The following is a 26,877-nucleotide window of genomic DNA, read 5'->3' on the forward strand; positions in this document are numbered from 1 at the left end:
TTTTTGGCATTTTCTAAATTTCCTACAAAATGAGCACATGTTACTTTTACAATTGGGAAAGAAAGAATTGAGGCATAATTATTATGCTATTGGAAAAAGTCCTCCTGTGGACATGGAGTTGGAAAATGTGTATTTCCTCCTCATTTTCTGGAGGATACTGGGATGAGGTAAACAAGTGATCTCCAAGAGAGGAAGAGCATAAGGAGGGAAGAGAGAGACAGTGAGGAAAACAATAAAGAAAAAAGCAACAAACAAACAGAAAACCAAACCAAAGTGCATATGATCAAAATAAATGGATGCTAGTCTTGGCTGTCCTGGTTCCCGGCTGTGAGGCCCTCAGCAAAAAGTTCCTCCTCGTTGGGATTAAGAATAGCACTGTTCACTTTGTCGGTAAGCTTGAAGGAGGATTTCAGAAATGCCAAGTAAACTGGGAAGTGCTGCCCACCACATAAATGTTCACTTATTAGGTTAGAAGTGTTATTTCTTGGAAATAGTCTAATGAAGAAACCTGAGAGCTGGGTTCAAATTCAGGCTCTGTCCTGTGTTAGGGATATGACCCTGACCCAGTCACTTCATTGCTTTAGGCCTCAGTTTCCCTATTTTAAAAATTTGATCATTATCACCCAATTCACTAAATATGATATGTTCAAAGCCACTGTATATAAAAAGAACTATGTTCTTTAAATCAGTATATCTTAAATTTTTATTCATATCAAAGATGATATTTCTGAAATGAAGATCTACAGTGACTACATTTAATAGGCATGTTCAAAATCTTTACAATAAAAAAACATAAATGTCATATACATGTGAACACATACAGTAAAATATATCATGTAAATGTGTCTAACCCCTTGATCGAATAATACCTGCAAATGTACTTTAGCACAAAGGCCCGGGGAGCTATTGCATTGATTACAGATTGCATACAGAAAGTTGTAGGGTTTTACAATTCAAATTAAGGCAGATTATCTGAGATGTACACTGATAATCATGTGACTAGAACATGATATACAGAAAATCCAGGTGGTCTCTGAAAGCCCGGGACATCAAGGGGCAAAGTGTAGATGATCTCAGATGAGCTTTTTCCAAAGATGCCAGAAGGAAAAAGATAACAGGCAGGTGTTTATGGAACAAGCAGAATGAAATTTGTGTTTCTGATCATCAGATATGTTCCAGAATGCGGAGGTGGGAAAATGATAATGGCTTAGTCCCCATGTTTGCAGGCCTCCTCTTCACGGGAGGGCAATGAGGCTGTCCCCAAAGATATTTCAGAAGCTCAAGAACAATGTAAACAATGTGTCCTGCTGGCTCCAAACCAACGTGGAAATAAATCACAGCCACTTTGAACATTGTTATTAAATACTGTGAGACTCCAGGACACCCAGCACTCCTTCCACAGGGCCGCCTTTCCTAGCAAAATCTCCAGAAGCTCGTGGGTGATTTTTAGTGTTCAAAATCGCCCTGGAAGCTCCCATCTCATTGTTGGGACTGGAAGCCAGAAATAGCCCTTGCAGTAGAGGAATTGTCATGACCTCCAAAGCCAGTTCCTTCCATGGCATCCCGGGGGGATGCATCTGAACCCCAAACTCCTGCTCTAAGCCATACTTTATTGGACCAGACACTGTGGTTCTCTTCAAGTAGAGACAGAGAACAATCTTGCCCACAGAAGCTACCTCCACATGCATACCATACCGACACCAGCCTGGGCTCCCAGGAGAGCTGCTTCTGAGAAGCTTTGGGCTCTTACCTCCTCCTAGATGGCAATCTACATTGTCCTTGTAATGGCAGATTCTCCATGGGATTGGCCCACTGGTTGTCTCTCTATATCCCATGGTGCTTGTATTTCAGGAGGCTCATCAGACTCTTCTTCCAGGAAGCCTTGGTCAGAGCCACCCTGCACTGGCTTGCAGTGTACCAAGCACCATGCTAAGACAAGCAGTAAGTTTGAATAACTGAGCCTTGGGAGTAAGGTTGGGCTTTCAGTTCCTGCTTTCTCAAAGGATCCTGGAGCTGTGCTGTGCATATCTGCTCACCTGCACTCCTTCTTCCCCGACCCATCACAGGTCAGTGCTGTCTCGCACAGGAGAGGGTCCTGGCTTCACCTGACGTCCTCTCCAGGTAGATTCACAGGAGCTCTGCATTCAGTGATCATGTGACAAGGATCAGGAATTTCAAAGAGGAATTTCAGCACTGCCTGCACTGAAATAATCAAGTCAGACCTCACAAGGAACAGCAGGTCGGGCAGCACGTTAAGTATCAGGCAGCAAGAGAGCCCACATGCAGGGCACACAGCCTGGGACTGAACCAGAAGAAGGTGCGCCATTGAGGACTTAGCAAGGGGAGTAGCTCACGATGAGGCGAGAAATGACTATTTCTAGTCAGGTCCAACAACCTCCCTGAAGGAATCACAAAGTCGTTCTAAATATCTGGACTATAGAAATCCAAATTTCATCTCCATCCTTTGGAGCTAAATTTCTGACGCCCCTTTCAACAAGATGAGAACCTGCCACTTTGGTCGGAACCAGGCCTGGGCCTCACTGTGAAGGCTCAATGAGGATGACCAGAGCCGGGACCTTGGACACACTGGGAAGTGACCTTCCAACAATGTGTCAGGCCCAAGGGAAGGAGGAAAGAAAGCAGCCAGGGGGAGGCCTTGGGGCAGTAAAGAGATGGACATGGAGGCCATTCGAAGCAGTGAGAGACTCAAGGCGTGAGAAGACAGGCCTGAGGTTCAAGGTGGATCTGTTAAGGTCTGTGATTACAGCCCACTGCCCCAGATGAGGGAGGATGCTACTGAAGGATGTGGAACTTTTTAGGGAACTACCGTGCAGGTTATCCCTTGACCATCCCTTGACTGACCTTACCATTCTCTTTTCAGGTAAACTGAAAAACAAAACCGTTACAGAGGGATACTCACTCTCCACTCTGGTGCATATTCATATTTCTTCTAGATCCTTCTCACAGGATCCCAGATAGGGAAATAACTTCAGACAAAACTTGGAACAAGGCTCCTATCTTCACATAGCGGCCCAGCAGCACATAGGTAAGTCGCCTGAGACCCAGAGAAGTCAAGATTGTTTGTCTAAGAAATCTAATAACTGGCCGGGAGCGGTGGCTCACCCCTGTAATCCCAGCACTTTGAGAGGCTGAGGCAGGTGAATCATGAGGTCAGGAGTTCAAGACCAGCCTGGCCAACGTGGTGAAACCCCGTCTCTACTAAAAATACAAAAAAATTAACTGGGTATGGTGGCAGGTGCTTGTAATTCCAGCTACTCAGGAGGCTGAGGCAGGAGAATCCCTTGAACCCGGGAGGAGAAGGTTGCAGTGAGCCAAGATCGCACCACTGCACTCTAGCCAGGGTGACAGTGTGAGATGCTATCTCAATTAAAAAACAAAACAAAACAAAACAAAACAAAAAACAGGAAACAAAAAAAGGAAATCTAATAACCCAGGTCTGCTAGGACAATTTTCTTTACACCACATGCCAGTGTTTCTTCCTCCCAGAAAATGTACCTGACCAACAATTAGACTGTAAAGAGCTACCTGAAACCCCCAGCCCTATTCTCTTATTTCTCATTATATCCATTAAGGGGTTGAATCTGTGAAATCAAAATATCCTAGCATTAAGAGAAAGGGAAGGCAGATGTTAATCTCAACAAGATTTCAAGTAGTAAGTAGTCCCTAATAATCCCTAGGCTACATGCTTTAAAAGCTAGACATAAGTTCTCCGGCTCTTGGACTCCTTCACATTAAGGAAGTTTCTATCCCTAACTTCTACAACTTCTCCCTTTCTAGGAAGAGTTGGAAGTTACCAGTGGGATCAGGAAACCCACACCCACATCTAACACTTGCTTCTCTCCAACTCTTTGGAAAAAAATCTTACACGTACAGCTAATCCACGAAGACTTTTGATTTCCCTTCCCTGGGATAGAATTGGGATGTAGAAGACAAAGGGGACCAGTTCGTCTAACAGTCTATGAAATCCTGTAATTTGGAGATAAACTGGATGCTAATTTCTCCAAATTTTGGCTCCTGATAATCACAGCTAAATTTTGAAATGCAAAACTAAGCTATGACTAATGCTTTTCTCTCTGACTTTCTCTAATAAGAACACTGTTAGTAGAAGCAGGGGAGAAACATGGAAAGAAGGAATTTTAAAATCATAGAATTTTATTTCAAATACTACCCCCAATGCTCTTGTGTAGACTGCACTGTCATGAATTTTGTATTTTTGTGTGTTCTAATGATCTCCATAAATAGAAGTTGAGGAAGATTCTAATCTCCTTGAAATAAGGAGTTCCAGCAGAAAGATTTTAAGAGTCAGTCTGACCAAAAGTCAAGCTTCAGTTTCAACATTTGTGAGTTCTGTGGCCTTTGACTAATTGTTTACTCCAAACTACAATTTCCACAACCGTAGAATGAGTCATAATTGATTTTGCATTTTTATGAAGATTAGAGATAATATATTCAATGCATTGATGAGTAGGTAGATTGATAATCACTAGTCTTCTTCTTTCTCATGTTTTATGAATTCCCTGAAGACTCAAACCTAGTCTCATCATTCACCTCTTGAGACCCTAAAGAAACATTCTTACTGGATTTGTTGGTGGTGCTTTTCTTCTTAGATTGTATTGTGCCTGAAAAACTCCAGACTTGACAAATTCACCTAAACCTGCTGAGCACAATTTTTTTACCAAATATCCTTTGGATGACACTGTTACAGAAAACATGGTCTGTTCAGTTTCAGGGGGTAAAATGTGTCCCTTTCAATAAGAAGAACTGTCTGAGGCCCTTTCTAGGACTGGCTCTGCATGTGTTGAATGATCCACACCAATAACAGGATCTGGTTCTAGCAGGTCTCCTCCACTTCTGTGGAAAAAACCCACCCACTACCCTTGTCATTCAGCATCTGTTCTCTAAGTCAGGGTGGAGAGCTGTTACTCCATGGGGACAGTCACAATACTTCTCCCAGCCTCCCTGCTGCGGGACCCTCCATTATGCCCCACTAAATGCTAACAGACTCAGATTTCTGTCAACACCGTCCTTACTCTCTGTAGTTCACCTGCTCCCCAGGACCCAGGAAGGAACAGCCTAGCTCTCGAGCTAGACACTGAAAGCCAACACCTGTGCACAACTCATCCTACTCAAGTTCCTACTATTGCCCCTTCTGGCAGCTTACACTCTTGCCCCAATCCTTAGCTCAGGCTCAACATTTCCTTTCTTTTCATTCTGGATTCGAATCCTAATAAAAGATGAAGATGCAGTTCAAATGCCTCTTCTTGAAGCCTGGCTTTCCTCTACAGTTCTAAATAGGCCGTTCTCTTCTTCCCTTCCACAGAAATGGGCTCAACCTGTCTGTGGCCCTGGTCACTGCGTGTCTAACAACACAGTGGACTCACACTTCCATCGTCTCAACCCCGATGGTCTGGAAGGAGCTGAAGGTAGATTTCATGTATGAGTCTGTGGCCCTGCTGGGATCACACGGCATCCTGAAAGACTGTTGGATGTTTAACACTGTAGGCATTGGGACAAATGCCTATAACAAATCCAAAACCAAACCATTCTGACTTATTTTTAGATTAATTTTCCAGTGTATATATACCATGAGTATAGTAACAGATGTTCCTTGTATATTCTAAAATGTATACTCATTAACTATATGTAAATTCAATTGTTTTTAAATTGTTTTCTGCCCCAGTCCCTCAATATCATGTCATTCTTGGCCATTCCTAAAGCCCCGCCCTCACCCCATTAACCAGAGGTTAAAAGTCAAGGACACGGTGAGGATTTCTGCCGCATACATCACTTCATAATTTATATTTCTTGGTAATAATTTAAAGTGGTTTTTATCTTACATAATGAAATGGATGTAAATATTAAAACTCCCACAGAATCAAAGCAGCCTTGTCTTCAAAAACACATCCACCAAGAACCCTTTAATTCGGAACTTAGGTTACACAGTAAGTGATTAAATTATAATAACTAATATTTCTTATTCTTCATCTTAACTATTTTTACTGAGGCTTAATTTGATGGTACCTTGGGGTGCCTTGTTGGTATCTTAAACTTTCTCTAACTACTATAGAATGAGCATTAATCATGGAATCAAAACTTGTGGTAAGTTTTATAATTCATCAGTGGTGCTTTTCCCTAGGAATTCAGCTAAGAAAGGATATTTAGTGAATGAATTAATCTGTTCTCACACTAGTATAAAGACATACCTGAGACTGGGTAATTTATAAAGAAAAGAAGTTTAATTGACTCACGGTTCTGCAGGCTGTACAGGAAGCATAGAAGCTTCTGCTTCAGTGGTAGCCTCAGGGAGCTTCCAATCATGGTGGAAGGCAAAGAGGGAGCAGGTGTTTTACATAGAGGAGCAGAAGCAAGAGAGAGCAGGGAGGGGCCACACGCTTTTAAACAACCAGATCTCACGAGAACTCACTATCACCAGAACAGCACCAACAGGAAAATCCACCCCCAAAATCGCCTCCCACCAGCCTCCAACTTTAACGTGGGGGATTACAATTCCATACGAGATTTGGGCAGGGACACAGATCCAAACCATGTCAGTGAGGAATAATGACTCATTTGTGCAGAGTAAACAGGCTTTGCTACAAGTTCTGCTACGCTGAACTTCAACCGGTTTTGATGGTATGACTGTTCCCACTGGAAACGAAGTCTGTTCGAGGTTCTTGGCCCAAATCTTACAATTAACAAGTTGTAGAAATGATATTTGAATCCAGGTCTGCCATTCCTCTGCTTTTCCTATGACCCTGGTTGGCCTTCCTAATTAAAGCCATAAATCTGAGTATGTCAGGGAAGTTGCTTTACTTCTGAAGTCTAATCTGTTTCTTGCACTGTTTCTACATTCTTCCCTCAACCTTGTTAAGGGGAACAGAAAGACTTCTGCCTACTCCAGTGTATCTCTGATGAGAAATGAGAACTTTGCTCCAATCCTTTCTGAAATGAGAATATTCCAGCCAGTGTGCCCGTGCAGTTACACTGTTGAGAGATCATCCCAGCTCCCTCACGGTGTGAAAAGCAATTTCACACAGGCCTGTCTCCACGCGGCCTGCTCCATGGATTAGCCAGAGAGAAAACACCTGCCTGCTCATCCCGTGCGGCCAGCGGTCATCAGACACAAAATGGGTGTGATCCACTCGAAGCCTTGTGAGGAATCCAGCTGCCCCTGGAAAACCTGTTTGCAAATGGTCACCTGCTTTGCATTGTCCACTTGGTGAGTTTTCTGCATCTGCTCTTTAAATACAACCAACACGTGTATAGCAGCATCATTTTGCAAAACACCGTAAGAAAAGATGAAGAAGCGATTGCCCGCCCTACCTCTGCTGCTCCAGGCCCGCTGCCTTGGGCTGGGATCCGGAGAGGAGTGAGGAGACCTTACCTTCCCTCTCCCCAGCCACAAGTCCTCCCCCACCTGACCATCCAAATCCCATCTACCGAGGATGAAAGGGACCCAAGAGGCATATTTCTAAAGTGCTGCTAAAAGAGGTATTTATAATGGATGGAATTTTCATAATTGCTCTATGTAGGTCTGTTTAAGATATGAAAAAGCTGTTTGAGTTTCATTTGGTGGCAGAAGCTGGAGCAATAGAAACCCTCTTAGGTCACTTCATCTATCCCTCTGCCAGCACCTCTTGTATATTGGTCTTTTTAAATGAAACAAGTGGCTGCTACTGCCCGGGAAACTCATTCCGCTGTCTAATAAAGTGCCATAGGGGAAAATGTTCCCTAGTTTCCAACTGAAATGCCCCTCTTCCAACTTGATTCTTCACTAACTCACTCTCAGTCAAAGGAGATTTCCCCATAAAATGATTTTTCCTTACCGCACACATGTCTGACACTTTAGGGCAAAACTTCAGCTGAGCCTGGCAGGACCGGGGAGACAGGCAGAAGGTGCTGCTCCAACTGCCACCGATCTGGCAGAGTGGCTGCAATACCAGGGATGTGGCCTGGCAAGGCAGCATCACCTGAGGACGGACTCGTTCCCAGCAAGGACTCCTCCAAGGAAACTAGGCTTGTTTTTCTGAAAATTAACTCTGAAATAAAGGGTCTTGCACATGTCTAAGGCTTTACTCCCCAGCATGGGGCCTGGATGCATCCACATCCGCTGGGGCTTGTTAGAAATGTAGACGCCACCAGGCACGGCAGCTCAGCCTGTAAGCTCAGCACTTTGGGAGGCCAAGGGGCGTGGATTACCTCAGGTCAGGAGTTCAAGACCAGCCTGGCCAACATGGCAAAACCCTGTCTCCACTAAAAATACAAAAATTTGCTGGCTGTGGTGGCAAGCACCTGTAATCCCAGCTACTCGGGAGGGTGAGGCAGGAGAAACACTTCAACCCAGGAGGTGGAGGTTGCAGTGAGCTGAGATCGAGCCACTGCACTCCAGCGTGGGTGACAGAGCCAGACTCCTTATCAGGAAAAAAAAAAAAACAAAAAAAAAAGGAGAGAAAGAAATGTGGACTCTCAGGTCCCACCTCACAACTACTGAATCTGAATCTGCATTTTATCCTGACTGCAGTGGAATCACTTGGGGAGCTTTAGAAATTTTGGATGTCTGAACCCCCCTGCCAGAAATTCTCATTTAATTGATCTGGCATGTGGCTATGCATGGGGATTTTTAAAAGCTCTAATATTCAGCAAAGTGTGAATATAAAGCAAACTGCTTTAAGACACACCTTCAGCCGGGCGCGGTGGCTCAAGCCTGTAATCCCAGCACTTTGGGAGGCCAAGACGGGTGGATCACGAGGTCAGGAGATCGAGACCAGCCTGGCTAACACGGTGAAACCCCGTCTCTACTAAAAAAAATACAAAAAACTAGCCGGGTGAGGTGGCGGGCGCCTGTAGTCCCAGCTACTCAGGAGGCTGAGGCAGGAGAATGGCGTAGACCTGAGAGGCGGAGCTTGCAGTGAGCTGAGATCCGGTCACTGCACTCCAGCCTGGGCGACAGAGCAAGACTCCGTCTCAAAAAAAAAAAAAAAAAAAAGACACACCTTCACCTTGCAAAGTTCCTCTAGTAGCCCACCAACCACATCAACCTCCTTGAGCTCACACTGGATGCACCCTGCTGAACACCCCCTGACCTTAGCCCACTTTGCACGAGGAAGCACAGTGGAGGCTGCTGGGGGCTCCAGCCTGGCCCTGCCTTTTATAGCTGTGCCGCCTTGGCAAGCTTCCTAACTCACAGAGGCACACTTATCTTTTAAATTAGATTAATAGTATCACCTGTCTTTCCAGGCTGGAATGAGGGTGAAATGAGAAATGCAAAAATATAACAGGCTGGACAAACCCTCTTACCTCTCCTCTGCCTTAAGAACTATTGAACTCACACTCAAAAAAATCCATAAACCAAAATTGTCCCAAAAGGGAAGGAGGAGGGATCGACTGTCAACCAGTATAGAACTTCAGTCAACTTCTGAAAGATGACATGGCTGGACACCCATCAACAATTGAACCATCAGACGAAACTGATGTGAAGAATACCCACAGGGAGATGGTGGGATGCAACCTCATCCTCCCAGAACATCCTCCTGGAGGTGCCGGGCTGAGGGTCCACAGGAACAGGGAGATGGTGGGATGCAACCTCATCCTCCCAGAACATCCTCCTGGAGATGCCAGGCTGAGGGTCCGCAGGACCAGGGAGATGGTGGGATGCAACCTCATCCTCCCAGAACATCCTCCTGGAGGTGCCGGGCTGAGGGTCCACAGGACCAGGGAGATGGTGGGATGCAACCTCATCCTCCCAGAACATCCTCCTGGAGGTGCTGGGCTGAGGGTCCGCAGGACCAGGGAGATGGTGGGATGCAACCTCATCCTCCCAGAACATCCTCCTGGAGGTGCCGGGCTGAGGGTCCACAGGAACAGGGAGATGGTGGGATGCAACCTCATCCTCCCAGAACATCCTCCTGGAGGTGCCGGGCTGAGGGTCCACAGGAACAGGGAGATGGTGGGATGCAACCTCATCCTCCCAGAACATCCTCCTGGAGGTGCCGGGCTGAGGGTCCGCAGGACCAGGGAGACGGTGGGATGCAACCTCATCCTCCCAGAACATCCTCCTGGAGGTGCCGGGCCGAGGGTCCGCAGGACCAGGAGGGGCATGAGAAGTGGAACTGGATATTAATGACAGAGCCCACCTCCTCACCCAGCCTGCCAGGGAGGAGCTGTCAGAGTGGGTTCACTTGGCCTCCCAATCTCTTCTCATGTGGATGATCAGTCGGATTGCCATGTCTCATGCTGGTACCTGTTGTTGGACTTGTCATGCAATTCTGAGACCCTCATCTGTTTCCCACTATATAGTGACCTCCTGGAGAACATGATAAAGCTGTTGTCATCTTGCTAAACCCATATCTCCATAGTCCACTCAAATAATGGGTGTTGAAGCAAAGTGATTTTTCTAATTTGTCTTTCATCCCCACTCACAGCCTGGAAGCTTTACTCCTGTCCAGTACATAAAGCATGCGAAATTGGGGCTGCTTTTTCTCGAACGTCTAGCTTCCACACTCTTCTTCTGGCTCTACTATTCATACGTGCCATCCCTACATGCCAGAAATCCTACTTTTTAGCCATGCCAAATACAAAAACTCAAAGTAAAGGGGTATTTTGCAAATATCCAAACCATGGCATAAGGGAATAGCTAGCTGGTCATTTCCCACAAGGTGCCATTTTCTATGTAAATTATCCTCTGTCCTTATTTTGCTCCTTACTGGTTTAGAAACCTTCATTTATCATCATCAAAATAGAACGGTTGTATCTTTTGTGACAGTCTCACATTAACCAAGCAAGCAAGACTGATTTATAAACTAGATGCCAATCCACGGCTGACCCACCCACCTTTTATGTGCCAATTCTGCCTCTGGATATATTAATGCAGTCAATTAATGAATTCACTCAAGTTCAAGCTAAGATTGGCAAAGTGGGAGCCATTCTGATCTGTGAATGTGCTCTTGACTGTCTGCTGCTCCTGACCTGTGCCAATTTCATGAGACAGTACTATAGAGTCACGCACCACACATAACACATTTTGGCCAATAATGCATCACATACAATCTTATGGGGCAGTCGTCCATAGTACTGCACCTTTTCTACGTTTAGATGCACAAATACTTTCCATCGTGTTACAATTGCCGACAGTATTCAGTACAGTAACATGCTGAACAGGTTTACAGCCCAGGAGCAGCAGGCTACGCTACCCAGCCTAGGTATATACTAGGCCATACCACTTAAGTTTACGTGAGTGCACGCCACGGTAACATCAAAGAGAGAGGTATTTGCCAGACGGTATCCCTGTCATTAAGTGATACATGACTGATTCTACTGCTAGACTTTTGGAAGGGGAAAGAAACATGTTGCTGTAGTCCTCAAGCACCAAATTAATTGCTATACTCTAAATGGCTTATTCTGTATTTTTACACTCATTTTCTTCTACTGGAATTCACTTTCCATACTTACCTATTTGACATATATTTACTTGTATTTTCGCTTCCAGCCCAAATGTTACTCCTCTCATACGTGTTTCTTCAATCCCATAGGCAGCTCCTGGGAACATCCATTACACTTTGCTCGGGTTCCCCTGTGAGAACTTGTTCTGTGAAAGATGTCATCGTGCGTTGGGTTCTAAAGCAGTAGAAATAAACAAGGCACCATCCCTGATCTCAAAGAACCAACAGATTAGTGAAGCAGATAGAAATTTAGATGTATGATTTTATCTAGCTTTGGTCTCTGGAAACCGTTGAATAAGAAAACCTCTATTTTAAGTCAAATTATACTTAAAGTCAGAGTATGCAGTTGCAAGACAAATAAACTGAGTGTGGCTGAGTTAGACATAAAGAGATTGTATTAAAATGTTGCAGAGTACTTTGCAAAATCACTGAGAGGGGTTGAGCAGCAGATTTACAGATGGTTCACTGGGAACAATGCTCCTAAATCAGGCCACAGAACTGGTCTGCTGAGGACAGCCCTGTGGCCCAGCAGCAGGCTGCATCTTGCACCTCAATGCCACTTACCTGATTCCTGTATGGTGGCACCAGCACCACTTCCCAAGCAAGCAACTGGGCTACAACCACCACAGCCACACCATGGCCACACCACAGAATCTCTGTCGTCTCTGCCCCACTGAGGACTTACAGCCCATGGCATATTTGTCTGATGGTGAGTGCCACGTCTATTCCCAAGGTGCATGGGAGGCTGTCAAAGCCAACTACCTGGCATTTGAAATTTCCGTGACGGGAGGTGGCTTCTATGTCCCGTCAAGGCTCCCAGGGCCCCCAAAAAGTAGCAAAGGTCTTGAAACAGAGAAGATATGCTCAGGTGCTGGCAGTCAAAAATGTGAGATGGATTCATTACGATAAACGCCTTGTTGAGAAAGCAGGACGTTTGGAGGAAGCTCTTAGCAATAGCCTAGGCCAATGTCTACCTGATGGCAAGAACTCCATAATCCCTTAGATTGGGGGGAAAAAAGTGAACGGGGAGAATGCAGAGGCTCTATCTTTCTCCTTTTCTTTAAAAGGAACTTAACTAGAAATGCACGCAGAAGTAAATAAAGGTTACTGATGAACCTTTAGAAAGTATTTGTTATAAGAACCTTTCTGAAACACTTCGAAAGTACTTTATCCAACTACTTGGCCTTACAGATTAAACTGGTGCCTTGAAAGTCTAGGGTCATACCTCCAGGGATGCATGGCTGGTTAGGGGTCAAACCCAAATTAGAACCTAAATCTCCAGCGTTCTATCCAGTTATCTTTCTACTAATTAGTGTTTTTAAAAATGTACACTCTCTAAATTACCTCTGAAAGATTCTTGGCACAATATAGATTCCTAGGCAGGTTGGACTATGGCTGGTCAAAATGGCATCAAGTCTGTTCCATAATAGCTACATTTAACTATCAGACTCTAAAATAGGTAATTAACTATTTCCCAGAAAATTTCTAAGATCCTCCAGGACATCGTTTTTATAAGACAAAAGGTAAGAGTTTAGGTTAATTTCACTTCCCATACATGTAAGTTTAGAACTTGAATAATTTTTCTTTGCTCTGGCCTAACAGATCTGCACACTCTGGTTGGTTGATTAGTACATTTAAGGGGTTCATTCTGGTTGAGGGTGAGATATAAAAAGCATGTGTGGGACAGTTTTCTAGCAACTAATACTATACGCAGACTGTTCGGGTGATAGAATGTTGCATCTGAAGACAGCATTAGATATTCAGCTTTCAATCTCTCCTTATGAGCTCTTTAAAATCCAAGCTGTTAAACAGCAGCTGAAGCTTTATGTTCGGCCACTGCAGCCAAGACCACAACGAACTGGGACGGGCATATGTGCAATCCTGGGGAGGGCTGCTGTGGGCAGGGGCTGGGCTCTGCTGCATCAGTCACACTTCAAGTCTGTAACTTCTGCTTGTTTTACAGGACCCTGAGCATCAAAAGGGGCTACCTCTGTGTAATTCAGAATGGCAGAGCCTCATGGGAGGGGATTGGAGAGAAAGAAACAAATGGTTTCCAATGACTAAGAGCCAAAATGAGGACAAGGCTTTCCTCAACTCTGCAGAAGGACAGAAAGTTTCAGCAGGGGAAGCAAACTTCTCCAAGCTTTAGAAGTCATCCCATGATACTGTGGATGTTCCGTGGGAAATTCCCTTGGAACTGTTTCAAAACCAAATTTCCCACTGTCCCTGTAAACCAATTCTTTCTCCAGGATACTTCCTCAGTGGCCGGTGCCACCTCCCATCCAGCCTCCTTTGCTAGTGTAGGGTGAACATTAAAAGTCTGCTATTCAGACTGATAGAAACACTGACTATAGCTATTTCTAATTCCTAGAGAATTGACATTTCTTGGAGTCTATAATTCTTTTGCTTAGCAAAATACCTTACTGTCCTATTTTCTAAGTTGAAATCCCCAAGACTTACACTGGAAAAGAAGAGACGAATTACTCAACAATACAAAAAGAGAGGATGCCAAGTAGTCTCGGTACCCAAAGAGGGAGTACAATGCCTGGAAAAGGAAAACCGGAGAAGACAGGAACAGATAATGAGTCATGAAGCACATTTTTGTAGATAGTAGTGAAGCCAGAGGTACAAATTATCATGACTAACCATCAGAAAGAGTTGTGCTAATAGCCCTGTGGCATTCTGAGACAAAGCAGGGTCTCTTGGGGACAGACACAAGGCTGGAGCCAAGACAGCACCTGGACAAGGAGGGCAAATCTCCCAATTCGAGAGGGACAGGTAGGTAAAAGCTCATCAGAGCCTTTACTTGCCTCTGTGAATGAAGCAGACACAGTCATTCCAGGCGGATGGATCTGATTGGAAGGACTGAGAGGACCACAGGGTGGGGTGCAAGACTTCTGAGTGGCATCTGTTATTACAGTCATGAGCAGCATCTGACTCTGATTGGCACATCCACATCCTGCTGTCAGAGTTTCTAAACTTGGGAATATCCACTGGACTTCCTTTGCCTCATCCTGTTTGCTGTGGAGTCCGATCTCCATCCAGATGGCACTGGCATGTGCAGATAGAGTTGTACATTTTTCTTGGGAAGAGTGATAGTTATTGAATCCTTCTCAGAAAAGCTCCATGGGTAGAGCATAGGTACAAAAATGGAATGCTAGTCAAAGAAGTATGTAAAATGTTCAAAGAAAATTTCTAGGCTCTGGACTGTGTTATTTCCTAGAGCTATTGTCTAATTTTCAAAAGGTTCAAAAACACAACTCTCACAGAAATATGAACACAATGTCCAAGTTCTACTCAGTTCATTAATTAGTGAGGAAGCCGCTAAGATGTTAATACAGATTCAAAGGAGAATTTGCGGAGCTGGATATTTATGGACAGTTTAATATGAGAATATTAGGAAAAGACTGCTTAGGTGAGAGACACAATTGATTGATATTTTACGAGGTCATAAGCCATATTTGGGAGGATGTTTCCCCCAGTGGATGGTAATTATTTGCATCTCTACCAGATGAAAATCTATAAGTTAACTTTGCCCCTAACGAAGCTGTCAAATAGCTCGGTCAACAAAAAGTCAATCAAAGATGCAAAACCAGCTCTGCACTGAGAAAATACTTACTAATCTTTGCCTATTTTCTAACTTCAGATAACTTTTCTGATATTAGAAAGCTCTCAGACAGCTCCTCTTAGGATTCTCAGGCAGAACTATATTAGCATGAACTACAAAAGACAGTTCACGGATCCTATTAATTTCTCAATATACCTTAAAATAAGGGTAAGATGAGGGAATAAATGTCTCAGTGAATGAGGCTCCAAGAAGAGCCTAGACAACATTTGGCCAAATTAAAAGAACAGACTGCTCAGTGGCACGTGTGTGAAAGGATATTTCTTCCCCTTCTGTCGCATATGGAAAGACTTCTTAGAGTACAAACTCCAATAGGAATGCACTCTTTTGCTAGTTCTCTAGTGGATGAAGAGTAAAGCTGATATTTTTTCCATATAAGATGAGTACGCTAAGCTACACATCTAGAGGAAATTGCCCTATTCATATATTTTTGTTTTCTTTTTCTGAGCTTGCCCAAAGGAATTTGGCAGTCTGTCATCAAAAAGGAAGAAAGTATTGGGTTCTAAAATGCTAGTTTCTGTTTCTTTTTTCATTTTTTAAAATAACGTTGTTTTACTATCTTGCCCTTCAGAGGAGAGTGTTTTCTCAAACACAGGTGATATGGTTTGGCTGTGTGTCCTCATCCAAATCTCACGTTGAATTGTAATCCCCATGTGTCAGGGGAGGAACCTGACGGAAGGAGATTGAATATTGGGGGGTAGATTTCCCCCTTGCTGTTCTCGTGATAGTGAGTGAGTTCTCACAAGATGGTTTAAAAGTGTGGCACATTCCCCCCCTTGCTTTCTCTGTCTCCTGCCACCATATAAGACGCCTCTTGCTTTCCTTTCACCTTTCGCCATAATTGTTTCCTGAGGCCTCCCCAGCCATGCGGAACTCTGAGTCAATTAAACCTCTTTCCTCTATAAATTACCCAGTCTCAGGTAGTTCTTTCCAGCAGTGTGAAAACAGACTAATACATCAGGTATCAGCATAATCTTTCATTTCAGGAGACTATTTTAGCAGTTTCATTTGTAGCTAGTCCTCCTGTACTGAAATCTTAAGTAGACCCATATAATGGTCATGCATGAAGAACTCTTTTGTATGACAATGAGTGGTCAACTGGGTGCTGAAGGGACACCTGCACCTACCCCGCCTGGGGGAAGTTCGTCAGTCCACAGCTCTGGCGACCTAGCAGAATCTATGCTCTGCTCAGGTTAGGCCAAGATCATCCAGACCTGAGTCCCACTTCTATGAGTAGCAAAGCCAGCCTCAGTGACCAAATCCACCCAGGGAGCTCTAAGAGTTCTCAAAGCTTGTTTGCTTGCTGGATGAGCAGTAAACAGGTGTTACAGCAGCTTCCTATGAGCCGTCAGTGCCCCCATCCTGGACTCGACTAACTTTGTGATCTGATCCAGCTCACCAAACAATCTGAAACTTTTATACTTCATTCCCTTTCCTGCTCTAGGAATGAGAAACACTGAATACATCAGCCAAATATCTGTATAGCCAGACTTTTCAGTATAACAAGGTTTCCAAGTCCCAGTCACATTTAGATCAAGGCGCATAACGCAACAGATTTCTAGGTCTAACTCAAGAATTTTGATGATCTATTACGGTTTGTCATAATGAGATTTAGCCTTTACTATAATTTAGGGCAAGAAACACTGAATTGGAATCTTAAGTCCAAAATTGTTGTGTAGAGGAAGCTCTCTCCAATCACTTTATAGAATGCATTGATTGCTGGAAATATCATCTTACTCATTCCATGTGTTTCTAGATTTCAGTTTTCTAAGTGCCATAAGCCTACCTAATTTTACCATGGGGCATCTGTAGATATATTTCTACCAAGGAATAAAAACTTCCATAAATCTATCCTGTGAGCTGTAGATGCCATTATAGCTTGAGGGTTTTTTTCCGCTTTTCCTAAGCAAGTTAATAATATTTAAATGGTTTAAATGACCATTTTCCTGTTTCCAAGCAGAAAATCAGAACTTATTTGTGTATTATGGTAAAATACAGGCAAATAATGCCTTAGCCTGGCATCTCTCAATCCTCCACTTAAATGAAAACTGATACCTTCAAGGTCATAAAACCTCTGCCTTGAGAGAAACAAACCGAGAAGCCCTAATGATGCCCGTTCAGAAGGCAGGACCTTGGTCAGGGCATGAAGACTCGAAAAATCAAATCAATACGGCCGCCAGAGTAATACAGAAAGTGGGCCGAAGAGAAGTGCCGGCCTAAACTCCTCTGTCGGGGATTATACGAGCAGTTTTTGTGACCATTTTAAACATTTCTCACATACTTTTGGCTTTGTGGAAACACATCCCCTCTCTTTATATTCACATCTGTTTCCCATGTTAGAATATAAACATATTTAAGAAGTATACAGACATCCTTTTCTATACTTCCATGTATTTAAGATTTGAATGCATTCAGTTGCAGGCACCAACTGTACTTTAGAAAGGCACTGTTGATTCTTTTTTGGTGAAAAGTATGCACATTAGTGTTTCCTAAGAAGAATGTGCAAGAAGGAATGTATGAAATGAGCCTTTCTCTTGCCATGTGGGGCTCAGAGTAATAGTAAACATGTTGTCACTTTTAGTCAAAAAACAAAAACATATGAGAGATGATGGTGAAGGGATGACTTCAGAATGTGTTATCTGAGGTTTCTATTTTATCCCTCACTCCTATACACACGTGCATGGGCATGTGTGGGTGCGTGTGTGTGCACGCACGCACGCGCGCACACACACACACCCACACACTTGAGTTGCATGTGCAAAGCTGCAGAGAAAAGTTTGGGAGATTGGGATGGTGCGTCTTTGGAATCCAGGAAATGAGGGCTGGAGATTCTGGAACTCTGTGGGATCCATGTGAGCCTTTCCTGAGAGTCGGGGAGGAATGTGATCTTGCTTGACAGAGCCAGACATAATGGCCTCTGTTGGACACCAGCTTTGGCTGCAGACTGTCCACAAGTGATGCTGAAAGAAGGCCGGGATGTCTGTAGGACATGCTTAGACTAGTTGACCCGAGAAGTGTTTTGGTATAATTAAGGAAAAAGACCATGACACAAAGAAAAAGGAGGTGTTTTTTCATGAAATGTTAGCAAAGCTGAGAATGGCTGGAGAGGGACAGGGCAGTGTGGAGAGGCCAGCAGGGTACTGGGGAGATGGGAGACGTTTACATGGAGGCTGTGAAAGGGAGCTTAGATAGCGAGCTCCTGGATGCTGTGTAAACCCCAAGTCCTGTCAAGATACACATCACCAAGTCAGTGACTGCTGTGGAATGCAGCTTGTGCCTTCACCACTTCAGAGCCAGCTTTTGGGGAGAAGGTGACCCTGGGCCTCTGCTCTTGGTATCCTCTCCTGTCCTTTCCTTCCTTAACCCCCATGCAAGCCTGCTCAGTCCTTTGTCTCTGGGGCGATCACATGAGTACACGATTGTTGCCCAAACTGGGACCTTCTGGTGACAGCAAGGGACGCATGATGAACTATGACGTGAGGCTGCAGCAGGAACTGGACCCTCTCAGGCAAATACGCAGCCACTGATTTTTGCTCCAACCTGAGTTGACTCCAGTATTTTAATCTTCCACTGGAATTTTTCTTTCACAGATTTTCTTCATATTACTGCAATTTTAGGAATTAGAGAAAAGATGACAAGATATATTTGGTAACATAGAAATTCCCTCTACTCCTTAGAAGACAAAAGAATAATTTCCCTGGCTCTATCATTTATTTATTATATGATTTGTGGAAATTCCTATAAACTTTCTGTAGCTCTATTTCTTCATTTGCATAAGGCAGTAATAATACTGAATGATACTAACAAGAAAAGTTGTGAATATTTCATGAGAAAATTCATGATGAAGGGGCTTTGCCAAATGTAAAATAGCTCCTAAATAGCTATTGTTTTAATCATCATAACTGTCATCATTATTATCAGCTTCTACTCTAACGAAAGCTAAGGGACACTCAGAAACTGCATGCTGAATTATTGATCTCTGTTCATATTCATTTTTAATGTCATCAAATTGTTGATAATATAACATTTAACCCTTCTAAACTTCACTTGAACAAAGGGTAACAGGGAGGTGTCAGTTCGGAAGAGAGTGGGCACTCAACATAGACTGACTTATGATGAAATCCGCATTCCAATATTTATGAGGCATGAACATTTTCCAAAGAGTGACATGGGAAAATTTGTTTCCTTGATTTTCTATGTTCAGCACTCCAAAATCTAACATGGCAACAGGGTAAGTGTGGGGGCATCACTGAACGAACATGCATGAAAATGTATTTACAGTCTCAAATCTCAAAATACGACATGATGAAGTTGCAAATGGGCAATTTATTCTCAATTACAGAAAGCGTTGGAGAGATTTTCTTTTGTGCTTTTAGAATAGTGGAGTGGAGGAGAGGTCCTGGGAACAAACGCTGCAGGAGGAGGTCTGTGCTGGGAATCTACGTCAGCCCACACTTTATGACCAGGGGAAGTGATCTCAGACTTCTGGGTGTGACGAGGAAACTGGCTGAGCTAGATTCCCTCTAATATTCTTTCTAACAGTCTAGCATCTTGTGATTATTCGAGAAAGGAAACACGATTAAAAGTAGAGCAAAACACAGCTTAAAACCCCATTTACCATCGCGTTCTTGAGTGACTGAGGAGGGAAGGAGAGCCTCTCCATTGTACGCTCCTCTTTCATGTCTTAATGATGATAATGTGACGATGATTATGTTGATAAAACATGCTGAGAAAACCTTTTTGTGTATAGAATAAAATGTTTTCTATGGCATTTTTCTTTCCCAGTGAGAATTGATTTGAATCATGATGCCTTACACACAATTTCCTTATCGGTAAAATAGTCATAAGAATGAGATGAGAGATTTGGAGTCAAATAGAACTTGTTTCTATCTGCCAGACAGAGCTCTGCCAAATTCTAGAAAGTATCCTTATTTTCTCCATCTGTAAAATGAGATGAATACCTTATCATGGAACGCAACGTGCGGTATTATGTGCAGAGCACTTACCTGGATGCCTGGAACACAGTGAGGCTCCAGGCCACGCATACTTCCTTCATTCAGACTGGCACTCGCTGCTGCACCCTGGCCCTTTTTGAGCACCTGGGTGCAATGACAAAATGAGCAGTCATTGCTTTTGCTGTCAGAAATCTTAAAGGCTAGTGTAAGGATATTAATTAAATAATGGCACTAAGAAAAATACAACTGAAAACTTTCATAAATGCTCTTATCAAAGGAAAAAAGAAAAAATGGAGGTCCATAAAAGAACAGACGACAAAGAGCTAATTTGGTCTGGGGATTTACGAAGTCTTCTCTGATAAAATTGTATTTGATATAAAATCTGAAATAAAAGAACGAATAAAGTTGATGTGGAGAAAGAATAGGAATAGCTCTGCATGTAAGCAGAATAGGAGGTGCAAAGATGCGGGGCAGGAGGTGACCTTGGGTTGGATGACTGGGCACAGTGAGCGAAGAGTAAGTAGCAAGTGATGAGGCTGCGTATGCCTGAATCACAACCATGGGTATGGTTCAAGTACGTTCCTGCTGTGTTAAAGAAAGCAGGGAATGAGCTAGCTCAGGGATTGGTAAGGTTTTTCTGCATATGGCCAGGTAATACATATTTTAGGTTTTGCAGACAATGGTCCCCATCACAACTATTCAACGCTGCCATTGTAGCATGAAGCAACCGCAGACAATACATCAACAAGTGGGTGGGGCAGTGTTCCAAAAAGCTGAACCTTGATTTTCTGATAATTTTCACATGTCAAGAATTACTGTTCTTCTCTTGACTTTTTCCAACCATTTGAAAATACAAAAATTATTCTTAGCTCACAGTCTATAGTTGGCTAAACTGAGCTAACTAATTGTTGGATTTTTTTCTCTAGGCATTTTATGTTATGCCCAAGACATGCCAAGGACATAGGTAGGAGCGGTAGGGGTGAGTACATACCAGTGCCAGCCTCCACTGTGCCCACAATCTAAGCTCTGATCTAGCCAAAAACTCCGAAAGAATTAACAACTGGCTAATTGAATGAAAAAGTGAATCAAATATGAACTGAATGAATGAATGAAGTGAGTGGTTACAGGAAAGAAAGTCTGATGAGCTGGATCCAGCTTACCCATCTTCTTGCACTTACATTTGCCGGACAGTTCTTACAGGCAAAGACTCACTTTGCATAGATAATTAGAAACATTTTGTGAGTTAAGAGAGAAGAGAGGCTGGCCTGAATGTTACTATGGAGCATGGGCACATTAAAAAGGATCCAAAAAAAAAAAAAAAAGTCTGCTGGTCTGTGCTGGAAGAGACATCTTCCAATTCCCCCAAAACTGAGTTCAGCCAAGTTGGCATATGCAAAAGCTTCACCATTGTCTCTTTCAAAGAAGAGACACGTCAAGGGAAAAACAAGAAGCCTAGCGGTTGAAGAAAAACGGAAAGAAAACACACAATTGCTCTTAGTCTGTCATTTCCCCCACAGAGTAGTAAATAAGAGCTTTGATACATAAAAGCAGTTATCAAACAGTAACAAATTAGTTCTTCACCATCTGTGATCCACGAGAGGGGGTGACAGTTTTAGTGCAAGATTTTAAAATATGAAATCAACTATTTATGAACTGGGTTCAGAGTCTCTGTGTCTACCCGGCCTCTTCAAGCACAGCCACAAGAAAGCACTGAGGTTTTCAGCTAACAAAAGCCATCAGTGGTGGCTCCTCTCTTTAAAATGGGCTAATTACCGCCTGACATTTGTAAACAAGATGTTTCCTCCCCTACTGCAGCTTGCCATACTCACATGCTTTCACTTCCTTTAGAGAAACCAGCTTCACACAAAAGGCTGGTTGTCAAAAGACCCTCAAGGCACAGGAAGCGCAGCTCCCTTGCTACCTTGATCTGGGTTCTGGCCAGATGCTCCTTGATCAGCCTGGATCAGGTGCCCCAAGTCTTGCCCTTGGGCTCCTCAGTGATGCTACTGGAGCCTACCACCTTCCTGTCAATCAAGCCAGTCATCCTCAGTTCTCCAGGATTGTCTGTGTTACTTGGCTGTTGCTGACTCCAGGCAGGGCCCAGGCAGGCTTGACCAAGCAGTGGGTCTCCCAGGTGGCAGGGAGCACCTCTTCCTCCTCTTTCTCCCCTATCCTACCTGAATCTTCGCTGGAGAAATCAGAGGGTGCCAGACCCTGATCCTCAGCCAGGATTGGACCCGCAGTGCCGCCTTCATCTTACCTCATACTGTCATGTGAGACTTCTGAGAAGGGTTGCACGTCCTCAAAGGAGCTCCTGGTTCCTACTTTGGGGTCTGGGCGTAGAGTTTATAAATGAAAGTATATGGTTTTCCAGAAACCGAGGGGGAGAAAACACCACCGGATGTTCGATCTGATGCCTCTTCTGTAAGACATTTCCTCCCTCCATGAGTTATTGTAGATTTCCAGTCCAGTTCCTTGCCTCTATCTCTTGCTCTCCTCCTCCTCTTATTTCTCCTTTGTTCTTTTTGCCCAGCAGGAGCAGGCTGAAAGTAAGTAAATAACAACTTACTACATTTGCTATTTACTATAACAGTTTAATAAGAAAACAACCAGGTTTGCAATCAGAAAGAAAGTGGTGTTCAAATCTTGCTTTGGTTATCACCTCAGCGTGTGTAGCAGGAGAGTGACTTCAGTGTTCTTTGCCTCCATTTGCTTGTCTGTAAAATAGGGATGGTCAAATAGATCAAATGAGGGCATATATATGAGCGTGGTTATTACATGCCTGGCACATAGAAAGTGTTTGTATTAGTCCATTTTTGCATTACTATAAAGAACTACCTGAGACTAGGTAATTTGTAAAGAAAAAAGTTTAATTGGCTCATGGTTCCACAGGCTCTACAAAAGGCCTGGCTGTGGAGGCCTCAGGAAAGTTACAACCATGGAAGAAGGCAAAGAGGAGGCAGGTATGTCCTATCCTCTGGAGCACGAGGAAGAGAGAGCAGGGGGAGGTGAGGAAGAGAGAGCGGGGGGAGGTGCGACACACTTTTAAACAGGTAGATCTCATGAGAACTCACTATTATGAGAACAGCAAGGGGGAAATCTTCCCCTGTGATCCAGTGGCCTCCCACCAGGCCCCTCCTCCAATGCTGGGGATTGTAATTTGACATGAGATTTGGGTGGGGCCACAAATCTAAACCATATCAGTGTTCAAAAAATATATAAGCTAAATTTGGTTAGGCAATGAGAGCCTATTTCATGTGGGCAGGTGACTTAATCTCTCTGAAGTTCAAGGGAGATCCTGTAAATGGGAACCTTTTACAAACGACAAAGTGCTAGGCAAGCAAAGGACAGCATGACACTCTGCGAAGTCATTGTGATACCTTACAGTATTGATACGGAAGTGGGGCAGGGAAGTTCTGGGAAGGGAAGGGCATGGTCCCTGGCTAGGGCTCCACCCCTGGGCTTGTGCCCATTAACCTACGTGAGGACAGGTGCTCCTGTTTTCGAGCCCAAGTGTTGCATTTCCCAAGACCACTGTGGCCTGCCACACCCACATCCTGTGCCTATAAAAACCCCAAGACCCTGGCAGGCAGAGACACAAGTGGCTGGACATCGAGAGGAACACATCAGTGGAAGAAGACACAAGTGGCTGGACATCGAGAGGAACACATCAGTGGAAGAAGACACAAGTGGCTGGACATCGAGAGGAACACATCAGTGGAAGAAGACACAAGTGGCTGGACATCAAAAGGACATCGGTGGAAAAGCACACTGACTGACCACAGCAGGCCAGCAGAACAACACGGAGTTTGGCTGGGGCAGGCGGAGGAGAACCTGGGCAGCTGAGCAGCCCGACTCCATCTCCCTTCTGGCTCCCTCATCTGCTGAGACTTACTTCCATTCAATAAAACCTTGCACTCATTCTCCAAGCCCACATATGATCAGATTCTTCTGGTACACCAAGGCAAGAAACCCCAGGATCCAGAAAGTCCCCCATCCTTGGGATTGAACAGTTAAACACAAGCCACCTGCGGATGGCTAAGCTGAAAAGAGCGCCCTGTAACACACGCCCACCCACTAGGGGTTCAGCAGATAGAAACATTCATCCCTAGACACTGCTGTGGGGTCAACCCCACAGCCTGCCCATCTGTATGCTCCCCTAGAGGTTTGAGCAGTGGGGCACTGAGGAAGCTAGCCACTCCCCCTGTCGCACGCCCTGCCTGAGGGACAAGGGAAATTTTCCTATTTCAATATCAATGAGAGGTCCCTATCTGAAAGTTACTAAGGCCATTTCTTACAGCTTTATCAACCAATAGACCCAAATGCACATTGGTGGTGACTTTTAAAATTCCTTAAGAGGTTTTTGACACTATGACTTCTTCACATGGGAACTTGCAATGATTTGTTCTTTGACCACTGCTTGGCCAGGTGCTGGCTGTAGGAATATTCCTATGCTGACTGGTTTACACACAATCAGACTATTGGGAGAGGCCTGAAGGTGCTGACTGGTTTACACACAATCAGACTATTGGAAGAGGCCTGATCTTCAGGAACTCTTGTCTGGAAACTGGCTGGCTGCAAATCCAGCACAAAGTGTACTTTTCTTCCTCAGTTCTGAAATTAAAGGGTATCTCTGTTATTTATTTACAACATTTATTTTGTTTTGTGAATTACTAACATAATTCAAACCAAATCAAACTCAAACCCAGAAACAATAGCCTGATGAATTTTTAAAGAAACTTTCCAAAATAAGTCAATGTTCTTGGCTTGGGTTATGTTTGAGAAGTTTCCACCCCTTAGGAAGAGTTTTGATTTGTTTCTTTGCTTTGTGAATGTTAGAAGGCATTAAGAGCCATTACACAGGGGATCCCATTGTCTCAAATTGGAGGTGCTGCTGACATCTAAAAATTTAGAGAAATGAATCATAATGAGAGTTATTTATTAGGCACTGAATAGTTTATTATATGCCAGGCACCAGGTTATACATAATTAACATATTTTAACTCTAATGTTATTATCTCTATTTTACAGATGTAGTAACTGAGATTCAGATAAATTTTATAACTTGTGTTAGATCATACATAATTGAGGCAAAAATAAAACTGAAACATTTTTACTTCATTCCCCATGTCCTTTTAAAGACTATACCAAAAAACTGTTAGTTAATACATGAATTCAGTAGAGTTGCAGCATACAGAATCACCGTACAAAAACCAATTAGTCCTCTACATACTAAAACAAATTGTCCAAAAAATTAATTAAGAAAACAAGCCCATTGAAGATAGCATCAAAAAAATAATAATAAAGTACTTGGAATACATTTAACCAAGATGGTGAAACATCTGTGCACTGAAAGTTATAAAACAATGAAAGAAATTGAAAAAAAAAAAAAACCCACAAATAAATGGAAAGATATTCTGTATTCATGGATCTGAAAAATCAATATTGTAAAAATGTCCATACAATGCAATGGAATCTATGCATAAATAATCTCTATCAAGTTTTCAATGGCATTTTTAAATAGAAAAAATAATTCTAAAATTCATATGGAACCACAAAATACCCCAAGTGTGTAAAACAATCTTGAGAAGGAAGAAACAAAGCTGAAGGTATCACACTTAACTGCTTTCAAATTATATTACAAAGCTATTGTAATCAAAACAGTATGGTATTTGCATAATGACAGACACATAGACTAATGGAACAGAATAGAAAGCTCAGAAATAAATCCTTGCATATCTAGTCCACTAATCTTCCACAAAGACACCAAGAATAAACAATAGAGAAAGGATCATCTTTCAGCAAATGTTGGGAAGCTAGATATCCACATGCAAAAGAATAAACTTGCATTTTTATACCATACACAAAAATAAACACAAAATGAATTAAAGACTTACCTGTCTTTTATTTTCCTGATACCTTCCCCTCATTCCTGTACTGCAGGAGACTGAGCCCCTACACACTTTTGTGATGTCATCACTGGGTGTGTTTATTTGATGGTTGATTTTGCTGTACCCGAAACCTCTTTTCCCATTTTCTAATCATTTTTTAAGGCATGCTGACTCTTTTTTCTTCCCTTCTCCTTTCTCTGGGAAAATACAAGAAATAAAGGCTGATTGGTACTGAAAGGAAAAAAAAAAAAGAGTTATATGTAAGACCTGAAATTGTAAAATTTTTAGAAGGAAAAAATAAGGAAAAAGCTTCTTGACAGTGGTCTTGGCAGTGACTTTTTGTATGTGGCACCAAAAGCACAAGTAACAATAGCACAAATAAACTAGTGGGACTCCATCAAACTAAAAAGTTTCTGCACAACCAAGGAAACCAAAAATGGAAAGGAAACCCACAGAATGGGAGAAAATATTTGCAAACAATACATCTCATAAGGGGTTAATATTCAAAATATGTAAGGAACTCATACAACTCAACAGCAAGAAAAACAACCTGATTTAAAAATAGGCAAAGTACACGAATACACATTTTTTCACACAATACATACAAATGGCCAGTAGTTATATGGAAAGATGCTCAACATCACTATGCACCAGGAAATGTAAATCAAAGCCACAGTGATATATCACCTCACACCTGTTAGGATGGGTGCTATCAAAAAGTCAAAAGGTAATAAATGTTAGAGAGGGTGTAGAGTCATAGGAACCCTTATATATTGTTTGTAAGAATGTAAATTGATACAGACGTTATGGAAAACAGTATGGACATTCCTCAAAAAATTAAAAATAGAACTACCCCATGATCCATCAATTCCACTTTTGAGTATGCATTCAAAGGAAAGGAAATCAGTAGCTAGAGAAGATGTCTGCAGCTCCACGTTCATTGCAAC

At 43.1% G+C, this 26,877-nt stretch overlaps 1 long non-coding RNA gene across 2 annotated transcripts in view; it reads right to left on the reverse strand.

Moving 5' to 3' along the window:
- LOC103220871 (uncharacterized) overlaps positions 1–26,877 on the reverse strand; it is a 66,394-nt gene that overhangs the window by 38,876 nt on the left and 641 nt on the right. The window contains exons 2-5 of one of the 2 annotated variants that reach the window (XR_012095188.1): positions 25,937–26,127; positions 22,300–22,582; positions 20,046–20,183; positions 11,470–11,605 (exon numbers count right to left, since the gene is read on the reverse strand). This is a non-coding gene — a long non-coding RNA (uncharacterized lncRNA). Of the gene's footprint in view, positions 1–11,469; positions 11,606–18,791; positions 20,184–22,299; positions 22,583–25,936; positions 26,128–26,877 lie in introns of those variants that run through there. The other variant, XR_012095187.1, reaches the window with a different exon arrangement.

Source organism: Chlorocebus sabaeus, chromosome 14 (assembly GCF_047675955.1).
Source record: "Chlorocebus sabaeus isolate Y175 chromosome 14, mChlSab1.0.hap1, whole genome shotgun sequence".
NCBI classification, from domain to species: domain Eukaryota; kingdom Metazoa; phylum Chordata; class Mammalia; order Primates; family Cercopithecidae; genus Chlorocebus; species Chlorocebus sabaeus.